The following is an 8,996-nucleotide window of genomic DNA, read 5'->3' as shown; positions in this document are numbered from 1 at the left end:
CGAACCTCTAAACAGAACCGCGTTCCCGCCATAGACTGTGTAAAAATATGGACATAGTTACCGTGACATCACCCGTTGGTTTCTGAAGAGCGGTTTTGAAGCTCAAAGTGAGCCGCTCCGGCCGTCGCCATCTTGGCAGTGCGTGACTCTGCCTAACCCCCATCCAACCACCCAACCACCCAACCACCTAGCGGCTGGCGGACCTGTCACTCAAAGCAGCCATGTCCTTCATTATGCATAGCTTTACGGCTTAATAAAATTTAAACAGTTGAGTTAAAAAAAAATTCACCCCCGTACAGTTGTCATGAAAGGGGAAATTAGCTATAGAGACCAAAACCGTTTTTTGTACCAGGCTGTAAACATGTTTATTTCTGCTGTAAAGTTGGACATTTTAACATGGGGGTCTATGGGGATTGACTTGCTTTTGGAGCCTCAAGTGGCCGTTCAAGGAACTGCAGTTTTTGGCACTTCCGCATTGGCTTCATTTTACAGCTCCGGAGGTTGCTGCTTGGTTCCTGCACATGCTCAGTGGCGTCTGCTGCACGTGAAATGTGTTGACAGTAAGAGAAATATAGAAAATCGTCAGCCATATCCTTTAACTCCCATTGTGGCTGATGACATAAAATGAGCTTGAGCCTGAAATTGAACATGTCACATGGTTTTCATTCAACATTAATTTCACATTCTCTCTAACCTCTCCTCACACTCTCCTGAAGGGAAAGGTAAAGAGGAAAGTCAGCAGCTTCCTCTCCGTACTCATTTCCCTCGGATATATCTGAGGGATCAGAAGGTGCAGCAGATTTATGGCTCCCTAGACTTGCGGTGACCAATCTGATTCAGCAGATAATTGCTGAGTATGAGCTGTTATCAACTGGACAACCAAGGTGCCTTGATTTATTACCCAGATTCTCAGGTTAACTTCATCAGGCGAGCTGTCAGAGCGAGAGAGAACAAGAGGAAGAGAACAAAGCGGTGCAGTCCGGTTCTGCTGGAACAGTGTAGAAATGCAGCTGCTGGCGTGAGAGGTTGTTCAGCTCTCAGCGGTTGTAAATAAAAAGCAATTAACTATATGGATTCATGCCAAAATGCATGAAAAAAAAAAGGTAAAATTTCACTGTTACGGCATATCAACAACTGAAGTAAAGTCTAAAAGATATTCAGTAAGTATATAAATATGGTCAACAACAATTAACAGCATAATCAGTGAGGGTGTTGGGAAATGTTTTTATTAAATTATCTCTCATGTTTTGGTTTGGAAGCATATTTTGTCAGCTCATTAAAAAGGTAAAGTATATATCTGGGAATTACATTTTAAGAGTAATTCAATATCAGGTAATTCAGCTGCAACAAAAAAACAACACCAGCATGGTAGCTACCAGCTTCTTGAATAAATACCTGTGGATGCAGGTCCAGCAGGATGATAGTAAACTAGGGCCGTACACTTTGACTCATATGCTTTTTATATTACCTGAATAATGTCCATCATTGTTTCACTCATGCAAGAGTTCCTGCCATCATCATTGTACATCTATACATTATATAGCCATTTGTATACAAAAATTTAAGCATACTTTTTTGTTTTTAGCTGTTCAGTGTGCTACTGTCTTGTATACTTACAGTATATTAGAGCTTTACAATGTCCATATTCACTTCCTGTTTTGCATCCTTCCATAGTGTATCCATGTTTCATATTTCATGTTCCATATTCACATATTTATTCACTGCATTGTACATACATTTTGATCTTTTGCCTAAATATGCTATTTTTAAATGTTTGTGTATTTTTTTCCCTACTTCATGTTACTTTCATTATGCACAGTGCACGGAGATGCCAGCTAAGACATCATCATCAAATTTAGCAAAATCATTAAAAGATGACGTATCATATTCTGAGATCTCTACTGGAATATCTTTGCGTGAATTATAGTTCAGAAAAACTCCTTTTATGCCGCCCCTCAGTTCAGCCTCTGTCTGAAACAGGCTGTTTTAGTTCCTGTCTCTTTAAGGCCCGCCTCCTGATGAGCACACTCTGTTCTGATTGGTCAGCTTCAGGAAGGACGGCTGTTTACGAGCATCATCACAAGGAGGAAGTAGAGGTAATGTGTTCATAGCAGGTTGAAGTGCTGGCTTTTGACTTGCAGGGAACATTTCTACATACATTCACCTCAAGTTTTGGAACTTTGACCATGTTTAACATAAACATACAACATCATAACAATATATAAAAGTGATAAAATCACATATAAGCTATAAGATATGTTCCCTATAAATTTGTGTACAACTATTTAAATTTTATGGTAGTTCTTGTTGTCTGGGAGTTTTGGTGGTTTATGTTGAAAGTATTTTGCAACCAGTGGTAGGAAGTTAGTGGGGAATATATAAAAAAAAGAATATCTTTTTGGGGGTGTCATCCAATGTTTATCTGCACCAGAGATGAATGAGTTTCTCTTTGGCCCATGACCCAACGTTCCACCATATTTTTCTATCAAATGTGGTTAATACTGTATTTTTGAGAGGCTCTGTCCCGCTCACTGAAAGAGACAGACAGACACGATTGAAAACATAACAGAACTCTTTGGTAGATTTAATAAATTTAATTTTAAACGTTTGTTTCGCAGCATTGAGAGATATATATATAAAGGCTTGACAACAACATGTATTTTTGCACGTTGTTCCCAGTGTGATGGTCCAGTGTGTGCATGTGACTCAAAGTGTATTTTTTGCAGAGAGAAGAACGGCTAAAGGGAACTGATGTTGTGTGGGTGGAAAATGACATCAACAGCCTTTTCAAGGACATCCCAAGGTAACCAGGGAGCTCACACTCCTCTGTACATCTCTGCTCCATTTGCCATAGGCCACAACGGAGAGCTCTCTCACCATTATCTCTCTCCTTCCACTATGACGACAGGCTCTTTAAAATGCCACCCACAAGGGCCAAAAGATGATTGCCGGAATGCGATTGGCTCTGCCGGGCAGGCTGGTTGCTATGGAGTAGCTAGGTTTTCAAAAGGCTGATTTTCATACGTCTCGAGGATGTAGTGACGCCTGTATGGAAAGACTGGTAGGTGATTTGTCATATGTCTCTTAAATTAGAGGCAGATCAGATTAAAGTTTAATGAATTTTAATGATCGCTGTGAGGAAAATGGGTCACTTTGGCTGCAAATAGTCATAGGACACAAAGAAAAATTGGAGAGCAAACAGAGGTTGCTGTATGTGCTGTTAACATTCAATATTGAAAATGGAAATTCTTCAAATGAAATGTATAAAAAGGTTATGGATGACAGATTGAAAAGGGTATGTAAAAAATATCATTAAGCAGATAAAGAAGAAACAATGTAAAGGAAAAAAGTAAAAATACACCAAAAATAAGATATATGTGCATTATGAAATGAGTTAAAACATTCAAACATATATTAAAATATACATTTAAAGAACATCTGACAATTAAGAAATCAGTAAGTGAGAACAATGAGACAATTTTGGACCGTTTGTGCTGATGTCATGTTTTGGCAAAAATGTAATTTTTCATTCACCTCGCTCTTAAATGCCAAATAAGGCGACACTCTCCGCATGGTTCGATACCAAAATGGTTTCCTGGGATTTATTTAATATTTTGTACACTGTGAAAAATGTTAGAATATCATTTAGTGTTTTTTTTTTTTCAGTGATCAGATGGTATCTGGCAACAGCTGGAGTACATCGGAGATAAAAAGCACTTGTCATGATTTTTTTTTTCTGCTTTTCCATCTGTTGAGCTCCGAAATGTGAATCCCATTGCTGGCCAACTTTCCATCATGTTTATTAAAATATGCACTTGAATTCTTTGTTGTACAAAAACCAAAAACATTTTTTAAAAAAGAGCAGTACCTGGTTTACATGGAGCCTTTTTATTCCACTAATAATATGAGTAAGACCCCAGTCAGAGTAAATAAAGTGTCATTTTACACCTTAATCAGAAACAAATCATATTTTGTTGAAAAATGGTGATTTAAACCTTTTATAATTAAAGATTAAAGAATTATTCATCTTTTCATTCACTATATTTACACTCTGCAAGCTTTCTCTCTCACTGTCTGGTATATATGTAATCTATATCTCTCATCATCCTGTCTGGTGCTTCTTTCCTCGGGGGGAAACATCTTTGAATGGGTGAAGTTCACTAGTTTTGAGAGATAAATACAATACCTGCCTCCTGTTCAATACCTCCAGCAGTTTATTCCAATAAAAATATTGTTTCAGTACAAAATAAGATCAGTAAACCAGTAACAGTGCCAAGTGCTTGAAGCAGGTAGATCATTTTTTAATGCTTCTGTAAACACTTTCATGGGAACTGCCAATAGGATTGATTACATCTTATTTTAATTCTTAAAAAATCAGGTTTTGGGTTTCAGAGCCTCAGACTTGATGTATGATGTCAGGCTGAAGTTGTGGAAAAGAAAACTTTAGGCTGGACTCATGGACTCGTCTGCTTTAGGACTCGACTGACTTGAGACTTAAAAGCAGAAAGTCGCAGAAGCTCACACTGAAACCACACACTTTATGTACTTAAGTTCTAGTCCTATTTAGACTTTTCATATTGTGCCATGATTTAAGTATCTGTCATGGTTCTGTCACAGTCTGGCTCTCTGCTCCACCTCCAGTCCACCAGAGGCCCTTTGGACTTTTCTCCCTGTTTGTTTAGACTGGGCTGAATGGGAGGAGGCTTATAATTATTTTAGTTGCCTTTACTAGTTAGTCTCTCACTTTCCCTCCTTTGCCCGTCTACACACCTGCCCTCGTCAGCCTATCAGCTCCCTGCCTGTTCTGAGTTTGGTCACCTGTTCCTCATTCCCTCATTAGTTCAGTTTGTATCTTAGCCCTGGTTTTCAGTTCAGTCTACATAAAGATAATTCTCCAGTTTCTGTGCCTGATGTCTCTGCATTTGGGTCCACCTGCTCTGCTCCACCTAACAATAACCAAACTTCCCCCCATTACATTCATCAAGGGACTTCATCCCAATCTATATCTTATCAAGTATTTTGTCTGTCATTGAGTCCCACTGTAAAAACATGATGAATTTGATATCTAGAAATGAGTGTATCTTGAAACAAGAAAGAATACATCATGCAGCTGCACAAGAAGAATATTTTGAGAAGAATTAAACTTGATTGTTGAGAGTACTTGAAACAAGTTGACTTGGTGTGAATTTTTTCATGTCTTAAGAGAATAAAGCCTTAAAAACTTTACAACAATTAGTCGTAATAAAAAAGATCATTTTTTGCAGCAGAAGATCCAAACCAGCCTATAATCTCTAGTGAAACAAGGAAAACAACTCAAGACAAAAAGGGAGAAATCAAAGACAGATCTCCCCTCCTCAGATGACTGGAGGTGAAACAGAAGCTGTAGACAACAATTCAGGGTAGACGTTAACTACGACTCCCGAGATGCATTTCTATATTGATGTTGGTGTCTGGTGATCGGGTGGGGATCGGACCAGGTAGGGGTGGGTTTTGGGGGGTTTTGGTATCTTGGGCTGCTTGGAGGATGTAAACAGAGGATGAACCTGCAGGGCAACAACCAGCTCTGTAAGCTGAGTATCCAGAGACCTGAAAGACTTACCTCTACTACTACAAGACTCAAAGACATATCTCCAAAATGTTCAGTTTTACTGCGGAGTAGAAGTTACTCAGGCATGTTAACACTGACCTCGGCCTTGTTGCCAACACTGTAGGTACTGTAATGAACTACTCTATCAAAAGTATCTTAATAATTTATCTTTAGGAACTAAACTGCACTACACTCCTCCACGTTGTAAAATCCATTATACTTGTTGATTATCTACTAATTAGAGAGTAAATGTTGCCTAAGACACCGAGGCGGTAAATACGGACAGTGGTGCCATGCATGTGGAATTGATTTTCCTGCTCTCAATCTCTAAAGGATAACAGTGAAGATGAATTATTCAGAAAGTCCACACCTCTCAATGGATGGCTGACCTTTAGCTGTGCTTGTTAGTACCTGACTGATAAACTCTGAGCTTTCACAGGCCTCCAAAAAAAGAAAGAAAGAAAGAGAAAGAAAGAGTCACAGGGTGAAATATGAAATGTGAAATTATTACTGAAGTGAGATTGTCCGTTCTCGTCCGTGTACATTCGTTTTGGCAGGTTGCGGAAAACTCAATTTGCCATGAAAATCTGCATCACATTACATCTGGCCGATTGTAAACTCATTACTCAGATGCAAATTGAGGCAAATGAAATTAAGATCCATACCGGCAGAATATTTCCCACAAATGAAGCGGTGACATCGTTTGCGTTTTTTTTTTTATGCCGTCGGACATCGATCCGGTCGGAGAAACGCGTCTACCTGGAGGTAAATGTTCCTATAAGCTAAAGACTCATTTCAAACTCCATTTGTGAAACAAAACGAAGCACTTAAATTGGAGTCATTTGTGTGTTTTTTACATCGAAGAGGCTTGTTCTTTTATCCCATAAAATCCCCGGCAATGTCGATATAGATTTTATTGTTCCTCTGTTACAGCTCTGTGCAGTGTGCAGTGTAGAAAAACGTTAGTGTGTCTCTCTAGATAGCCTGAATTGCAATATTCCCGCCATCAATCTGAAAGAGAATAAAACATTTGCCCACTACTCATGGTTCCCTTTCCAAGTATAATTCCCAGACTGCTGTATGTATAAATTTCAATGGCACCATCTTTCTTTCATGCATATTTGAGAAGAGGAAAGGGATCCAAAGGCCAGTGATACTTTGATCGTTCGGTGGTTTGTTTGTTTGTTTGTTTTTTTTTGCTTTTCTGAAGCCTGATTCTCTATTTTTCCTCCTCTTTACTTTGAATTGATAAACCATCTGCTCCCATGACAGTTCAGAGCAGAGTGTCATCAACCGCAGCGTGCAGATCCTCGCAGATGCTGCTGTCAGACTGCCAGCCGGAGAGCCAGAGACATGTCCTACTGCAGACTGTGTGTGTGTGTGTGTGTGTGTGTGTGTGTTTACCAGAAAACACTTTCTGGCATCTTGTGAGTGGGTGCACAACCTCAACAAACACAGACCTGTTCACCTCTTTAAGTATCTTTTACCTTCTTTAAAGGTATTTTATAAGAATAATGTTTGCTGATAAGAGGATATGGCTGCAATTTTCTATATTTTCTTTATTGTCAATAAATCTCATGTGCAGAGCCAAACCAACAATGACCTCATCCTACTTACAAGTATTGTGTGTGTGTGTGTGTGTCCAAAGCCTGATATATCTTATTCCTGGGTGTCATACACTTCTGTTGTTATCCAAAAACTATTAAAAACATGTCAATGAGACACGCCGCTACACTGGGTGACATGTTTCTTCATCCCTGAGGACAGTAGTTATCATAGCTTGTTCAGAAACGGTAACCTGACGCGCCAGATGGTTTGTTGTTCCACAGAACTTTCTGAGTTGTCGTCCTTGGAAACTGTTTGGAAAAGGGCAGGTACTTTAAAAAAAATACTTGGCAGGTGATTGGATGAACCATCTGTCTGTTACTGTCTTACCTTGCGAGGCAGCTGGATTCATGAGATCACGCGGGAGGACGCTGATTGGCCCGAACCACCGGCGGTACGGACACAGTCGCATAACGATGGAGGAAGAGCAAAACTTCCTATCTGAAAAATGCACTTTTTTGAGAAAGTGCAATACCGTAATAATCATACAAACATACCGTAAACAATACCACATAATATAGTAATATAGTCCAAAAACAGTGTATTATGTATTTGGTATCCTTAACAAATAGCATTCTGTAAGAAAACAACCCTCAGGAGAGTAGTTCTGTATGAGGCAGACACTACTGAGCATGTGCGGGCACACGGTTCCGTTTACAGCTTCGTTAGCTTGTTGCGCTACATACAAGCACTGAGTAAGAACATTGAACAAATCAACGATTGGATGTGCCAGAATTTTCTTCAATTGAACAAAGACAAAACTGAAGTCATTGTTTTTCAAGCAAAGGAAAAATGATTAAAAGTCAGCACACAGCTTCAATCAATAATGTTAAAAACCACAAACGAAGCCAGAAAATCTTGGTGTTGTCACGGACTCAGACCTGAATTTCAACAGTCACATTAAGACAATTACAAAGTCAGCCTACTATCACCTGAAGAATATATCAAGAATTAAAGGTCTTATGTCTCAGCAGGATTTGGAAAAACTTGACTACTGTAACGCTGTCTTCACAGGTCTCCCTAAAAAATCAATCAGACAGCTGCAGCTGATTCAGACGCTGCTGCTCGAGTCCTCACTAAGACCAAGAAAGTGGATCATATCACTCCAGTTCTCAGATCTTTACACTGGCTTCCTGTCTGTCAAAGAATTGATTTTAAAATACTGCTGTTAGTTTATAAGGCACTGAATGGTTTAGAGCCAAAATACATTTCTGATCTGCTGCTTCATTATGAACCATCTAGACCTCTCAGGTGGTCTGGGATCAGGTCTGCTTTCTGTCCCCAGAGTAAAAACTAAACATGGAGAAACAGCGTTCAGTTTTTATGATCCACATATCTGGAACAAACTCCCAGAAAACTGCAGGTCTGCTGCAACCCTCTGCTGCTTTTAATTAAACCATAATTGAGGGTTAATGTTTTACACTGCCCTGTAACTTGTATTCTCCTGTTTTATCTGTCTTATACCTTTTTAGCTTCTTTTTTATCTCCAAATTTAACACTTAATTAACTTAATTGGATTTAAATGTTTTTTTTACTTGTGTTGCTTTTATATTCTGTCGTGATGCCTTTTTATGCTCTATGTAAAACACTCTGAATTGCCTTGTTGTTGAAATGTGCTATACAAATAAACTTGCCAAGCCTTACATATCACGACCTCCTGACTTTTTACTACATCATACATTTCTCCCAAGGGAACACCTCTTGAACACTTATTGTAACACTTGTATTTGATACAAATACAAATAATTTTGCTGCCTCAACAAACACAAATACTACTCTGCACATCCCTAATAGGAAACATATA

At 39.0% G+C, this 8,996-nt stretch overlaps 1 long non-coding RNA gene across 1 annotated transcript; it reads left to right on the top strand.

Annotated features, from left to right (window-relative positions):
- The first annotated feature begins 239 nt into the window (after positions 1-239).
- On the top strand, positions 240-8,821 carry LOC137168387 (uncharacterized). The gene is made up of 4 exons (XR_010924271.1): positions 240-2,096; positions 2,727-2,803; positions 2,909-3,061; positions 3,667-8,821. It is a non-coding gene; the product is annotated as an uncharacterized lncRNA (long non-coding RNA).
- Positions 8,822-8,996: the final 175 nt, after the last annotated feature.

The sequence above is a fragment of the Thunnus thynnus genome, chromosome 17, assembly GCF_963924715.1.
Source record: "Thunnus thynnus chromosome 17, fThuThy2.1, whole genome shotgun sequence".
NCBI lineage: Eukaryota > Metazoa > Chordata > Actinopteri > Scombriformes > Scombridae > Thunnus > Thunnus thynnus.
The sequence above is the reverse complement of the archived record's forward strand: the minus strand, read 5'-3'. Positions and strand labels throughout refer to the sequence as shown.